The 15,710-nt window shown below is 42.9% G+C and overlaps 1 pseudogene; it reads right to left on the minus strand.

The window, feature by feature from the left end:
- Positions 1-14,281: 14,281 nt before the first annotated feature.
- On the minus strand, positions 14,282-15,287 carry LOC124960667 (GDP-L-fucose synthase-like; annotated as a pseudogene).
- Between the last annotated feature and the right edge of the window lie 423 nt (positions 15,288-15,710).

Below are 15,710 nucleotides of genomic sequence, written 5' to 3' on the forward strand. Positions count from 1 at the left end.
TTTAACCTCAGAGCAATCATAAATGTGCAATAAAAATGTACCAATTAAACTGGTGAAAACAAAAAAAGTCAGGTTAGTTAGGACATAAAGAAATCAACATTCTTTTACAAGGCTGGCTTTTGAAAAAGTTGGTATATGCCTATTTTTCAAAGATGGGAATTTTCCATTATGACTGGTTTTTCAAAATATGATATTACTGACTGCATTATATGGAGTATTAAAGTTCATTTTATGACTGAGCTTTTAAGTAGTTTTCAAGGTTTTATATACTCTTAGATTACTTCCTTAGGATCAAATTTTATTAATAGTGTATTAGTTATTTACTGCTGTGTAACAAATTATCCGGCAAACTAAATATTATAGAGCTCAAAACAATAACAACAAATTAATCTGGTTACTGTGGGTCAGAAATTTGGACAAAACACATTAGGGTGCCTTGTCTCTGATTCCTCATGTCTGGGGCCTTATCTGGAAGACTGGAAACCTGGAACATTGGATCTAAAATCACCCAAAGACTCACATCTCCAACACTGATGTTTAGTGGGGGCTGTTGGCTGGAGCCTCTGCATGTAACCGCTCCATTGATCTAGGCTTCCTTACAACATGACAGGTGGGGTCAAAGGTAAGGGAGAGGGTATTGCTGCTGTAACAAATTACCACAAACTTAGTGACTTGAGTCTGCGCTACTGGCTCATGGAGGTTACTCATGCTTTTGATCTGCTCAGGCTCCAGCCCAGAAATATTCTCACCATTTTATGTGGACACTCACTGGGCTTATCAGCTTTTAACTTGATGGATCTGACAGAACAGGACTCATCTCAACAGGTAGTTCCAAGTGTTTGCTCACTTGGAGTCCTGCTGTCTAGCATTCCATCTCTACCATAGCTTGATAATATGCCAAGAATGGTTCTCCAACACCAGATCCTTGCACCAGCAACCCAGAGGCCTACATAGTGACTTACTCTGGGGCTCATCATACTTCCTATGCTACATCTTTTCCCATTGCTGACACCACAGTACACATAGATACATTTTCTATCTTCCAAGTGACTGCTGCCCAATTATATGGCTTGAGTGTCAAGCCTTTTGGCACAAAGGCCTGGGGACCTACTACAGAGACCTTTCCTACTCTGGATACCTCTCAAGGCTGGTGGCCTCCCATACTCCTCAGTATAGCCAGCCCTCCATATCAGCAGGTGCTGAATCAGCAGATCCAATCAACTACAGATCAGATCATACACTATGTAGTTAGGCCTATGATGGTTCCATCTGTACCGAACCTGTACAGATACCTTTTCTCTTTGCCACTATTTCCTAAACAACACAGTATATCACTTATTTACATGATAACATTTAGGTTGTATTAGGCATCATAAGTAATTAGACATGATTTAAAGTATATCGTTGGATGTGTGTAAGTTATAAGCAAATACTAAGTCATTTTATACGTGGACCTGAGCATCAGTGGTTTTGGGGATCTTTAGGGAGTCCTGAAATCAATCCCCTATGCACACTGAGGGATGACTGTACATGAAGAAGAGCAATATTTCTAGGTAAGGACTATGTGTGGCCTCCCAAACCTAAATAAAACAGTAGGCTCTGTTCTTTTGTCCTTGTGTTAGGGGATTTAAGATGTAGCAAATTTTCCGGAGGGAATATCCTGGCATGCTTCCTTATCTCTCTGCACCCCTATAAACTTCATCAAAGTGACTGATTCCTGAGTATTCATAGGGTTTATAACCCACCTTTGGAATGTGTGTGTCTTCTCAAAGTTTCTTGCTTGTCCTTTCCAATCAGCATGAGGTATTGACCTAATGGATAGGTGAGATATTTTATGCGCAGTCTAAGAAGTTGGAGTTCCTTGGTCTATGACCTGACAGATAAAGGAGAGTTAATAAAGTCCTGGGGCAAATCTCTAAAGGCATATTGTTTTTAATTTTGCACAAACATAAACTGTTTACATTTCTGTCTTTTTAATTGGAATGGAAAAGAATGCATTTACGAAATCAGTGGTTACATACCCTGTGGTCTTGTTAATCTGGGCTGGTAATAAGATCTCTTTGGACATATCAGCTACCATCAGGTTTCCCACTTCTTTAGGCCAGTAATAGGGTAGAGTACAGTAATTCTCCAGGGTTCATGCAGAGGGCCGTACAGGTATACTACTTAGTACTGTTATAGGGATGATAGACTCAGCATCTTGTAGGTTGCCAATGGTAAAACTTATTCTGCCACCCTACTTCTCCCCAGGGATATGGCACTTTGGTTTTGAGGACAACAATTCAGCAGTTACCAATTAACCTTTTCTACTATGTTCTTAGCTTTGAAACCATAATCCAGGGACCCAATGTAAGAGTTATTCCAACAGCTAAGAGTATAAGTTCCAGTTATATGCTAGGGGACTGTGTATTTCTGTGGACACATTGGGCCTACTGTGAGCTGTATTTATGCCAGGACTGCATTTATTTCCTGGCTCCAAAGACCAGTTTCAACAGAGGGGGCATTACCATGCTTTGGACCTGTGGGTATTGATGTCAGCTTATATCCTATGTTCAATTATCCTAGAAAATTCTAGTTATATCTCTTATCTCTGGGACACAGTCACATAAGCAGACAGCTGGAGAACCCTCTGGAGGATTCTACGATAGGTATTTGCCATGGTGGGCAGGATCTTTTCTCCTAGAAATGCAGTTTTGTCTCCAGCCAAGGGGTTCCCGTCAGCAGATCTGGCAATTGAGCAAGGAATTGCATTTTTTTTTTTTTAGTGAGATGATTTTCTTCTGCCTCAGTCTTCTGCTTTTCCACTTTTGCTTTCTTTGGACAGTAAGTATTAAGCAGAACTCTTATTGTCTCTATATTTTTATTCCATATCATTTATGTTAGATATTAATAAACCTTGTGTTTATTTCTACCATAAAGCACATAGAGGAAAACCACCATTACTAGGATTGTTAGATAAAATACAGGATGCCTAGTTAAATTTGAATTTCAGATAAATAATAACTCTTTTAAAAAGCATAAGTATGCCACAAATGCTTCATGGGTTATATTTATATAAAACAAAACAAAACAACACTGTTGTTTATCTGAAATTCCAATTTAACTGGGCCTCCTGCATTTTCATTTGCTAAATCTAATAATGTTGGTCCCCAGAAATCTCTGTAATTTTCTGGTGTTCAGCACCTGGCCTCATATATATTCATTCACTCAAGCATGGTCAATTCCATCAACCTCTTCATAACTTCCTTTACTCCATACTTGGACAATTTGGGTATTTCCCATTTCCCAAGTTGATGAGTAACCATCATTTTACCATGGTTTTAAGAACCATTCTAGCAGCTGTTGGCCCCATCCTGGGGGGTACTTACTAGGGTTAAATCTGCTAATCAGAGAAAGTTTTCTGAAGTTGATTCTACTATAATATTTTGAGAGTCACATCAAATGCCTTCAACAAGCAATCCCAGCAGCACTCTGGGGGATCTTGCTGGTACTTAGAGGTCAATTCTTGAAGTTCTTTCAGTGTATAGTTTCTTTCCTCCCCTATTAGACTATGTTCTGTTTCTCCTCTGAAGGAGATACCGGCCCCATTGGGAGCTCCCCAAAAAGCCCTGTGGCTCTTACACTCAACCAGCATTTGTCAAGGCCCTTCGGTCCCTATCCCTTTTCAGGGCATCTGTATAATTGAATAGTAGTTATCCAACTTCGTTCTCTTTGTAGGCATTGCTCTTTTCCATATTTTAAAAATTCTACATTGTCCAGGGTACCACTGGGGAAATTTAGCAATTTGAGCCATCAGCTCTTACTAGAGGGTCTCTGGGCCTAATCTACCAACAAAGATGGTTGGGCGAGTCAGATAGAATCAGAAACTATCTTCTAATCACTTCTTTTCCTGGGGCCACTTCTGGGACACCTTGTGTGAGCAGTTTCCCGTGAGAAGCAGATGACAACATGGGGAGAGAGAAAATGAGGAGGGAGCTGCGGGAGGCTGAGATTTGGCTCTATCTTCAGCTGATGGTGAAAGGAAAGGAAGTAAGTTTGGGTCTGCACTAAAGTCCTTAGTGAGCTCAGCAAAGCCATAGTGGAGTGCTCAAGCCAAAACAGCTTGTTAGAGACGCTCTGTGTCTTCAGGTCTGCTGAAGTCTGTGTCATGCTGGGTCATTGACTGAAACAGTTGTGACTTCAGAGTGAAAGTAAGGATGGAGCTGAGGGCTCAGTAGCTGGGACTGTCTGTTAATTATGCTCCAACAGTTGGAGTGATGGGAAATGCACATCCCTGGTTTCCACAGTAACAGTGGCTTTAAGATTTTAGAATCTCTTTTGTCTGAGTCAGAGCTCTGCAGGCATCATCTGAGTTCTTTTAGAGGTTCTTACAGAGACCCAAACACCCCTAACTCAGTCTTATCCTCGACTTCCCATGCTTCATTGGCAGCTTCCTGTATTTGGTCTGTGTTGTAATTAAATTTGGCTATATCATAATTTGTGAAATTTTTCTGGGTAGAGAGATTAGAGATAAGAATAATTTTACTTATATTCCTTCTAAATTTGGAGTGGAAATTGATCAATTCTTTCCTAAACTTGCCTCTCCCCTTTTTACAGTATCATATACAGTTGAAAGAAATCAATTTATGTTCTCAACTTTCTATCCAAGCTTACAAGTTCATCAGATACATTTTCTGTCTTCCAAGTGACTGCTGGATGTAACTTTACCAAATATTTACCACCATATAGCACAAGCCATTTTTCTGGCCTTTGTAATAATTTCCTTATCATTTTTCTAGTCTCTACCTACTGTCCAATTTTGATGACCAGGGCTATATAGCTTTTGATCACAGCAAAACCCCATATTTATGTCAGTGTCCATTTCTAGATCATTTAATTATTGCTTCAGTACAAGATCTCATATAACAGAACATTTATTTAGCTCATGTCTCTCTGGGTTAGCAGATACAGGCTGGACTCAGCTGGCTCAGCTCTATTCACTAGCAGGTTAGCTGGGTAGGTTCTTTATAAGATCATATAGCAGAAGCACAAAAGAAAAAATTCAATTTTGTAAGTGCCTCCTAAACTTTTGGTTATTTTGCACTTGGTAACATTCCATTGGCTGAAATAAGTCATTATGGACAAGTCAGAAGTCAAGGGGTAAGGATGTATACTCTACCCAGGGAGATGGAAAGGGAATAAATGTCTCAGAACTAAAATCTCTTCAACCACAAGTATTTACCGTCACCCTCTTTGTTGCAAACCATGTTTCCATTTTATGATTTTGAGGTTGATTTTATTATCAAATGTATTTGAAGTAAAAGAAATTTAAATCTTGCTGGAACCAGAAGGCTAATTTTTTGTAAACACTTGTAAGTTTGTCTTCCACAAATTTTTGAGTGTTTATGAACTGTTTAAAATTGTAGATAAAGAGATAGATGGTCAGGATATCACATGCCCTGAGAAGAAAGGGTTCCTTGTTTGGAGTTCTACCTATGTTCCCTTTTCATCTATTTTAGGAAGCTCTCAAAAATCCTAGCACTCTACCCTTCCCCACTCCTGTACTTTCTGGTCTATAATTGCTCTATCTTTTTAAAGATTGTCATCACTAACTCCAGGTCAAAAATTAAGTGCTTCAAATGTGACATCTCATTGAATCTTAATGATATTGTTATGAGACTGGCATTGCTATATGACCATTATGATAACCTCTTCCAGATGGATAGTGAATCAACAAGATTTCAATTGGGGTTTATCTGACTCCAAAGCCAGGGCTCCCACCCTACTATATGGATATTGCCTTTTTGTTTGAATCTGCTTCTACTCTTCCATCAAAACAGAGACGTCTTTATTGCCCAAGTAGCCCTTAAAGTACAACGACATTGTAGAAATGGCAAGTTTAAAAGAATCTGACTATAGACTACTATCAGAGGAATAAATGGCATTGGCATGTTTTGCTTTAGTCTAATGCTGAGTCTCCTTAAGGAAGATGATGACTTGTTCCTAAGTTGCCAGGAGTACTCACCCCCATGACTTGTCTTGGTGGCAGAAACACCACTGGCAGAGTTGGGAACAACACCAAGATGTGGTTCTTGTAACTTTAGGTCATGGAGACTTGGGCATAGAGTGGATTATAAAGGATAGAAGTGTATCTAGGCCTAGTCTCTCCTTCCCTGTTCCCTCCTTCTCTGTCTGACGCTTGGTTGCCTTTGACAACCAAAAACCTCTGGTTGAACACATTCAACCATAGTGAACTCCCTCTACTCTGTGACAGATCTTTCTCTCCTTGAGCTGATCTTTCAAAATGTTCTTCCATACATTGTGTCATTGTCATCACTCTCCTTGATCCATTATGCACAAGAATAGGCACTAGAGTTGGGAGGTAAAGGGTAAGAGGTGAGTCCGGGAATAAGGAAGAAAGAACTTCTAGCACTTTATGTGCAGAAGAAAGGGAGGCAAAGAGTGGAAAGCCATGGTGAAAGAGACATGCAGATGCCTGAAGTTGGCAGTGACTGATGAATGTCATCCCTCCCAACTCCCATTTCATAAATGGCACCTCCCAGCAAGAGGCTGGATTTCCACCATGAGGGTCTACAGGGTTTTGTTTTGGCTCTATAACTCAGGGATTCCCAATGCTCAGAAAGTCAGAAATGATGTAGTGGGAGACCGAGAGGGGCGTGAAGGAGGAAAGGAGAAAGGTAGGGAGGGAGAGAAAGAAAAAGAAGAGGGGCAGGGGAAGGAGGAGGAGGAGAAAAAGAAAGAAATGAAAAGACACCAGGAGACTGAGAATTTCATAGAACAGTAGGGACTAGGGACAGAGAGGAAGAAAAACAGAGTTAAGGAGAGAGTGGAGCAAAAAAAGAGAAGAAAAAAGAAGTGGCAGGCCATTTTAGCTCAGCAGCGTCTGAAACGTTGTAGTCTTCAGGCTATACGTCGTACGTTGGTTGGTTGCTGTTTCTAGTGGGTATCCTGGCTCCTGGCCCAAGGCTGGGGAACTTGGTAGTGGTGGTGGTGGTCAGGGGATGGGGACACCGGTGGAGTCTTAGAGAGGAGTACTACAGAGTTTCCGTCTGTGCTGCCATGATCTTGAAGTCCCGGAGCCCTGACAACTCCAGGAAGGTGGATTCTGGGTGGTTGGATTTGGACTGAGCCGCCGCGGAACCCTGTCCTTTGGCAGTCGCTCCCGCCTTGGTGCCAGTCCCCACCTGAGCTTCCCCTCGCTTGAAAAGAAGCTGGCGTGAGCTGGAGGGCTGGAGCCCAGCATCGACCTCCGTCCAATTCTAAAGGAGGCGGCGGGCTGGTCCCCTGGGTGCAGCCGGGGAGAGGGAAGAGGAGGGGCGGGGTGCACATGCGCTGTTGGCCTGGCGCGCCACATCTGGATCCGCTTCTGAGATAAGCGGAGAGAGAAATTCCAGGCGCGCCTCCCCTTCCTAAGGGCTCAGGAAGATAGACTGGGGGTTGGGCATGTGAATTACAGAGCAGGGGCCAAGTCTACTGGGACACGGGTAGTGTTTTTTTGTTTTGTTTTTAAAAATCTCACCAGTGAAACTTATTTGGGAAAACGTTTTATAAAGTATTCAGAGCTTTTACATTACCACTCCTGTCTTAGCTGCAAGTCAAGTGCAGGAATGGCTCAAGGGACTGTTCAGTGAGACTCCGAAGTAAAGCTTTCTGTGCACTGTGGTGGAATAGCAGCAACTCCTTTGATGGTTTAGAACAGTTTAGCCTCTAGGTTGTCAGACCTTGACTTTTCACTCCCTTCATAGGTCCGCCTAAATATTGGTGGGATAGCTTGGGGTAAAGGAAGAAAAGCATTCACTCTTTTTGTTTTTTCCTCACCATGTCAGTAGCTGCTAAGCACAAGCCCACGATGCAAGTCTCACTTTTGCTGGGGCTCATAGAACCAGGGAAAGTATGTTCCCGGACCATGAAAAAGAGTAGAAATGGTCTGAACTCCTGAGAACACTAGATGAGAGAGAGCAGAAACCACCAGTCACCAACAGTGTGATGGAGGGGGAGATGGAGAGAACTCAGACATATCCAGGGGCTTTTAGACCCTTCCCTGCCAGCATGATCACAAGTCAACAGGAACCAAGAAAGTGGTGTTGGTAGGAACCAGATTCAACCCTGCAAGTCTTTTATTTTGTACAAAGGGCTGCAGAAAGTAAAAGCTGGGCAAGCTAGTTCAGTCTCATAGTGTAATAGGACAAGACTAGTTCATATAGAAATGCAATATACAGAAGAATGCATAAGTGGCAAGAAATGAATCATTACTGGAGATGAAGGAGGGGAACAACTCCCTTGGGCTGGAAAGTGGGCATTCAGAAGGAGGTGGCTTTCACTGTGCCATTTGGATATTGATGGAACTTCACAGTTTATAACATTTTTTGCACACATTATTTTGATACCCAGTATTATAGTAGCAAATGTGGATAAGGTGGAGAAACAAGCCACTAAATTGGAGAAATTAATCCATTGCTGGTGTTCAGAGTATAAATGATATCACTTTTTTGAGAAGCAATTTGACATTTAGAATTCAAAATCTGAGGAATTTATGCTGCAAACTGACACATATGGAACGATAAACATGGATAAGATACTCCACTCCAACAATATTAGAAGTAGAAAGAGACTGAAAACAACTGAAGTGTTCATCAGTGGGATGCAGTTTAAAGAATTACAGGATATGCAAGTAATGGAATCCCATAGCCATTAAAAAGAATAACGTAGCTCTATATGTATTGATATTGAACAAAATCTCCAAAATATAATGTTAAGTAAAAAGTTAAAAAGGCTGGGTTGGGAGTGTAGCTCAGTGGTAGAGTGCTTGGGTTGTATGCATTGGGTACTGGTTTTGATCCCTAGAACCACAGACAGAAAAAAACAAACACCAAAGAATGTTGTGTACAGCATACTTTCATCTGAGTGACAATTGGGTATGTGTGTGTTTGTATACGAACCGAAAATTTCCAGAAGGACACACAGGGAATGGTTCATATGGTTGCTTTAGAGAAAGTCGATTGAGGGTTTGGAGTGAGAGGTTAATTATTAAAACATTTTAAATGATTGTGAAATGTATCATATTTCTAGAAGAGTGTATGAAACATATGTAGCATCTGAAAAGCAATTATAAAGCATACCAGTCTTAATGTATATTGTGTAATAAATTCTTGTACTCAGAATTTTATGCTGTCTGCATATAGTAAGCAGTAATTGTTTTCCTATGGAAAATAATCTGTGTGAGGTACATAAGGACGTTCCTTTCTCTCTCATTCCCTGAGTAGGCAGAGAGTTCAGTGGGAGAGCCAGAAGTGTGTCCAGGGACAGGAGCAGCAGTGTGACCAGGCTGAAGGCTGATGATGTCCAGGAAGAGAGGGAACCAGGGAGGGGCAAGCCAGGCTCCATGCTGTGCTTCGATTAGCCAGATTCTGTCTGAGTTTCTTTGTTAGTTCCAGAGGACTCCTTAAATATTTTGGGGGAGTCATGTGATCAGAGTGTTACAAAGAGGAAATAAATGCAGATGCTCCAAGGGTCAGCAAGTCTATCAGCCCATGGGCACAGGTGAAGAAGAGACATGTCTTCCCTTCTGTTTCACTCCTTAGGAATGAGAGTGGGCATTCACTGATGGCTCCAGAGGTTCTGTGACCCTCTTGATGGCATTGTTTCAGTTATTCCTTACAACACAATCAGATAGGTATTTTATCCCCATTGCACAGGTAAGGAAACAGGGTCTTAGAGATAATAAGTGACTTACTGAAGGTCAAACTGCTGATCAAGGGCAGAGATGAAATTTGACTCCATGCCTGCCTGGTTGTGAAATCTGTTTTTCCCAGACTCTGTAAGTCTTCCCTCTTCCTCTTACTCTGTCTGACCATGTTTAGTTTCAGAAGGACTTTCCCACAAACTTTTTACTCTGGTGTTGGGTGTTTTCCTATCCTTCCGTGATGTTGGCTATGCCACTAAGACAAATGTGTAGTGGATGCCGATGTAATTGTGCGTAACATCAGGAGGCACCAAGCTCCTCTTGCTCCAGGCACCTGCCTTCCATCAATCAAAAAGTCCCTTGGTGGGCATGGGAATAACTCAGGGTAGTGGAATCTTTCTGAGGATAGCCTCTGGGGAATTGGACTGCTTGTGCCCTTCTACTTCTCTCTCACACTGTGTTCCTCTGTGCTCATGCCTGAGCTTTGCTGGGTTTCCATATGTGTCATGCAAATTCTGAGAAAGGGAAAGAATTAATGAATTTGCACCCTTTCTTGCCCCCTCCCCAAAACATACTGATTTTATTTTTCAATCTTGCATATCCCACTAACGAACACTATTTTCTGGTGACTGATCCAAGGGAGCAACTCTATAGATTTGGCCAGGGTTGTGCAAAAAGAAAGAAATACCATAGCATGGATTGAGCTCTGGCTTTGGCCATTGTGCCCACCCTCATCTATTAAAATGCATGAGGGAGTCTGATCACCCCATAATGTGTGCAGAATGGGTGAAAAGCATGACTGGATGAACAGTTTTGATACGGGTCTTATTGACTATGGGGAACTCAGGCGCTGAAACAGAGGTCTGCAGTATTGGCTTCCCTTTCTGGAAGTTTGCTGGGAAGCACCAATGTAATCATCCTGACTTATATCTCCAGCCAACCCCAAAACATAGCTTCAGTCCCTGACAAAAGTAATTCTCCCTTGGACAGTAACGTGTGGGAAACATGCCAGTGTGAGCCTATACTGTACATTCTTCTCCTTGACAGGACACAGCTCAATGAATATTTCACCTTCATAATCTTGGCCACAGTCGGGGGTTTGCGAAGCTGTCTAAATCCAGTTTATCAGCAGGAATAAATGCCCTCGGATTTAAAGAGGGGGAAGCAGAACTTGGCTCTGTTGGGCTGATGATTTATGGAGGAACACCGAGCTGGGAATGGACAAGGAGCTGGGGGGAGGGAAGGAAGACAAGAGTCTATGGGATTCCACTCACAACCTATAAAAGCAGAAACATGTACTCTAACGAGAGATCATATTCCAAGATACATTTCCTCCTATGAAGAATACTGTGTCTGGCATCCATCACTTGGGAGGAATGGAGGAACTGTAGGGACCACAACTGGCTTTGGGGTGCTCAGCAGGTGTGGGGATGGGCCCATACTGGGCCAGCACTGTTTATGCAAAAGTCATGGCCTTGATATGGCACATCCTTCCCCTTGGCTATCCAGAAGGCCAACCACATGTGACTTACTACATTTCAGAAGTCTGTGTCCTTTTGTCCAATGATTCCTAAAATTTGTTCCCTTCATGAGTCCTCTAAGACTGCAACCTGCTTGAATTGTCCTCTCCCTCTATAGCTACTACCTCAGAACCTTATATGGTCCTGTGAAACCAAATAGTTTTTGTCTTGTACATTTTACCTTTTGTTCTGTTTCTGTTACATCTGTCACTCCCCACTTCCCGGAGGGTAGAATCTCAAACAATAATCAGCGTCTCTGAGACAGTGAGACTCGGAGTCACGCTGTGCAGGTTGGCATTTCACCTCTGCCTCTTAATAGCTGTGTGATTTGGGTGAGTTTTTCCCTGAACCTCAGTTTGCTCATCTGCAATGTGGGTACAATGACAGCACACTTAAACTCATTGTGTTGGTAGGAGAATGAAATGGAACAACAACTCAGCCCTGTACCTGGCTCATGGTTACTGTTATCTACCTGGAGACTCATCAAAATGATGATGATAAGAGAAGCATGGCTTCACAATTTTACTGAAAAATATAAGTGAGCAGGTCATTGTTTTAAATAGCAAAGGTTTTTTGTAGATTCTGTAAGTTGACAACCTTTTTCTTTTTCACATAGTTTTGAGATAATCAGCACCAGTGCCTTCTCTCAGTTCTTCCTTGGACACAGTGTAGTGAAAAGAGAAAGAGTTCTGGAGTCACATGGGCCTGAGATTGAATCATGATCATGAATAAATCATTTAATCTCTCTGGGCTTCAGTTTCCTCATTAGAATGTAGGAATAATAGCCTGGGCACAGTGACTCAAGTCTGTAATCCCAGCCATTCACAAGGCCGAGGCAGGAGGATTGCAAGTTCAAGGTCAGCCTCAGCAATTTAGTGAGATCCTCAGCAACCAGTGAACCAGTGAGATTCTGCCTCAAAAAAAAAAAAAAAAGAAAGGGCAGGGGATGATGCTCAGTGATGTAGTGCCCCTGGGTTCAATCCCCAGAACTCTAACCCAAACCCAAACCAACCAACAAATAAATAAAACAAACAAAAAACCAAAAACAAGCAAAAAATCACAAAACAAACAAACAAACAAAAAACAGAACAAAACAAAAACAACAGAAAAACAAACGAAGTATGAATAATAATAATAGCTACTTTGTGTGGCCATGGGTATATTAAATGGGATAATACATACAACTTATTAAATATAGCAGCAACACAGTGGATACCTGAATGCTGATTCTGTACTCCCAACATTGTCCCAGAAGGCTTGAGGCTCCAACTGTCTAAATTCTTTCTTTCCCAAGATCTCTTTGAGAACTTCTACCTCCATAAATTATTCCCCATAATAATGAGGTTTATTTTATTTTATTTTTGGGTCATGTGTTGTGTGTCTTTGATTATTTCATGCATGCCAAATTTGTCACTGAAAGATGAAAATCTTTGAATGGAAATGCTTATCTTAAGTGCCATTTTGTCCCCTTAGTAGAAGCACACCCCTAGGCACCCCAGGGAATTATAAACATGTGTGTGTTGAAATGACCTTCCTTTTAAGAGAAGCCATCTTCTGGAAGAGGTGAATTGGGGGAGTTAAGGAGCCATGCTTTCTAAGGCTGATTTTCTTTTTCTTGCTTTCTTTTTCAATCTCTCTCATTCTCTCAGCTCCTAAGCACAACTGGAATTCCAGGAGACTATGAGAGAGAAAAATGTGTGGTTCTTTTAAAAAGGGGAAATAGGACATGGAGAGTGGAAGAAGACATGGAATATTCATTCACTTTTTTCTCTACTCAACAAACATTTGTGTGATTATTGTGTGCAAGACACTGTGTTTGGCTCTGAGAGGGAGAAGAAGGTTATAAAGAGGAGTGGACAAATTCCATGTCCTTAATAAATTTATAGCCTTGGGTCACTGAGTTGGCAACTCTAGGTCTGGCTGACCTGCTAGGGTGGAATTTCATCGCTTTGATTTTCACAAGTAATGAAGTCAATTCCTTTGGATTTGTGGAGTTTATCCAGGAGACGTAGATGTGATTTTCTTCCCAGATACATTGAGGACTCTTTGAAGATGTTTTTTTGTTCAATACATGTTTGTGGCTGTAGCATAAGGTCTGGCAAATGGTAGACCCAATAAATGTTTTTTGAGTGAATGAGGAGAAGAATGATGCTCTAGAAAGGTAGAAGACACTCTGAAATTAAGAGTAAATTCCCTAGTGTCAGCTGACCTTCTTGCAGCCTAAGAGGAAACTCTTTCCTTGTACCACCCTAGAGTTATGTCAGATGGGCTCAGGCCTACAGAGCATGGCTCAATAAATAACAGGAAAAAAGCAAAAGTGTTCTGACCAGCCTGCTCTGTTTGGATTGACAGAAGGTTTCCAGTTGGAAGGAATGCCTCAGACCTGAATATCTGAGGCATTCCATGTGAGAGGAAGGCTTGTTGGCTCAGCCTCCAACTTTGATGTGGAGCATATGGCCTAGATGTTGTGACTGTAAAAGAGGAGAGGGGAGGAGAACACAGTGGAGTTGGCTGTATTGGGAACTTATCAGTCCTTCTTGGTCCTTCCCATTGGTCCAGGCATGGACCAATTTGTCCCTGTGTGGTCAGGGGTCAGGATAGCAGGTTCTAATCTGGGCTTTGCTATTAGGTAACTGTGTGACCTTAGACAATTCACTTCACCTTTCTGGACCTCAGTTTAGCTAGCTGTAAAATGACAGGATAGATGATATGATCCCCAAGACCCCTCTTTACCATTTTATGAAATGTTTTTGTTAGCGTGTTACTGTGGGTCCTGGTCAGAAAGTGCTAACATTTTTTTTTCCCCCTGTGGAAATGTACTTTATTGGCTCCCAGAGAAAGGACGGCAGGCCCAGAGTGAGTGACTGGGGCAGAGGGGGAGTGAGGTGCTGAGCTGGTCCAGGTCTTTATTTCCCTGAGGATGGGCATAAATGGGTTCCTGTTGGACAGCTGCCTGGAACGCCCTGGCAGAGGTGGTGGGATGTGGCCTGGGTTGCTGGGCAGTGTCCTTGGCTCCTGGCAAGGTCTGAAGGTGGTGGGCACTGGGTTTTGTCAGCAGTGCTTGCTCCTCTGCATGGCCTTACTCCTGGGCCTGCTCATAGTTGTCAGTGAACCATGCACAGGTCTCCTTTACAGCCTGCTTGAAAGGTGTGAACCGGAAGTCAGGTAGGTAGCCCCGAAGCTTGCTGTTGCTGGTTGTCTTCTTAAACTGCCCATCTGACTTGGTTGTATCATAAGTGACTTCCCCATGGAAGTCCATGGCCTCCATCAGAGCCTCAGCTGCCTCCTTGAGGGAGACCCCATCTTCCTCACCCACTGAGAGGATGAGGGGCTCTACCTCACTGTACTCTCACAGGACCCAGATGAAGAGCTGGACCAAGTCCAGTGAGTATATGAACTGCCTCCATGGCTTCCTTGTACCCTACATAGTCAGGGCGGAGCTGCTGCTCTTTGCCAGGTGTACCTTGTGGACGAGGCCGGGCAGCATGTGGCCATCCTCAATGTTGAAGGATGAGACCCAAAGACATTGGTGGGGATGACAGCAGTGAATGTGCAGCCATGCTGCTGAAAATAGGCCCAGAGCTTGAGCCCTCTTTCCCCTCTTCCGGGAAGGCCTGGCCAAGAGAGCAAGGAGGACCTGTTCTGCATGTCAATCACCCTCTTGGCAAAATTGCTGTTTTGGGGTGGCCCATTGTGGATCATTGTCTCATTAGTAGGGTAGGTGGTCTTGTCAGGGAAGATACAGGTGAACAGGCAGAAGACCACCTTGCAGGCATCCACCCCAAAGGCAGAATGCAGGACATTGTCGTTGATGTGCACATTCCTCCCCCAGAAGTCCAAATTGTATCTGATATTCCAGAACAGGCTCTCTACCATTGCAGCAAGATGGATGACGTGTGTGCTGGACCTTCTGGAACAGGGCTTGGGTCTGTGCGGTGTCCGTGAGAGTGGCATCTTTGGAGGAGACAAACACCTATTCCTCTCCAGGCAGGGCAGCCCCATCTTCTACCACCTTTTGGATGGCTCTGCCCACCAGTCCAGAGCCCCCATCACTAGGATCTGCATGGACCTCTGGGCTCACCCATGTTGGTTGTACCTGTGCTCAGCCCCCTGCCGCAGGCCAGTGCTGACATTTTTGATCTACATGTAGGAGTTGAGGGGAAAGGGATGGGATATTGAGAAAGAGTACAATAAAATGCACCCTGAAATGCAAGTCTCCTTCCCCTTGTTCTTGACACTCACCACTGTTCTGTCCTGTGGAAGCACAGAACATTCCTTAATCTCTGAGCCTTGGTTTTCTCATCTGCACAGGGAGACTAATGCCACCTCCCTGACTCAGAGGTTGTGAGGATTAAGTGAAGTCATCTGTGTATTGCACCTTGTAAACTGTCAAACACTACATAAGTGTAAGGAATTGTTACATGGCATAAAGCTGGCCTGGATGGAAAAAATATTAACAAATAGCACTCTATCAGGTAGCCCCCTTCTTTCCTGGGAATGTTTTAGTA

This window comes from Sciurus carolinensis, chromosome 11 (genome assembly GCF_902686445.1).
Source record: "Sciurus carolinensis chromosome 11, mSciCar1.2, whole genome shotgun sequence".
In the NCBI taxonomy this organism is placed as follows: domain Eukaryota; kingdom Metazoa; phylum Chordata; class Mammalia; order Rodentia; family Sciuridae; genus Sciurus; species Sciurus carolinensis.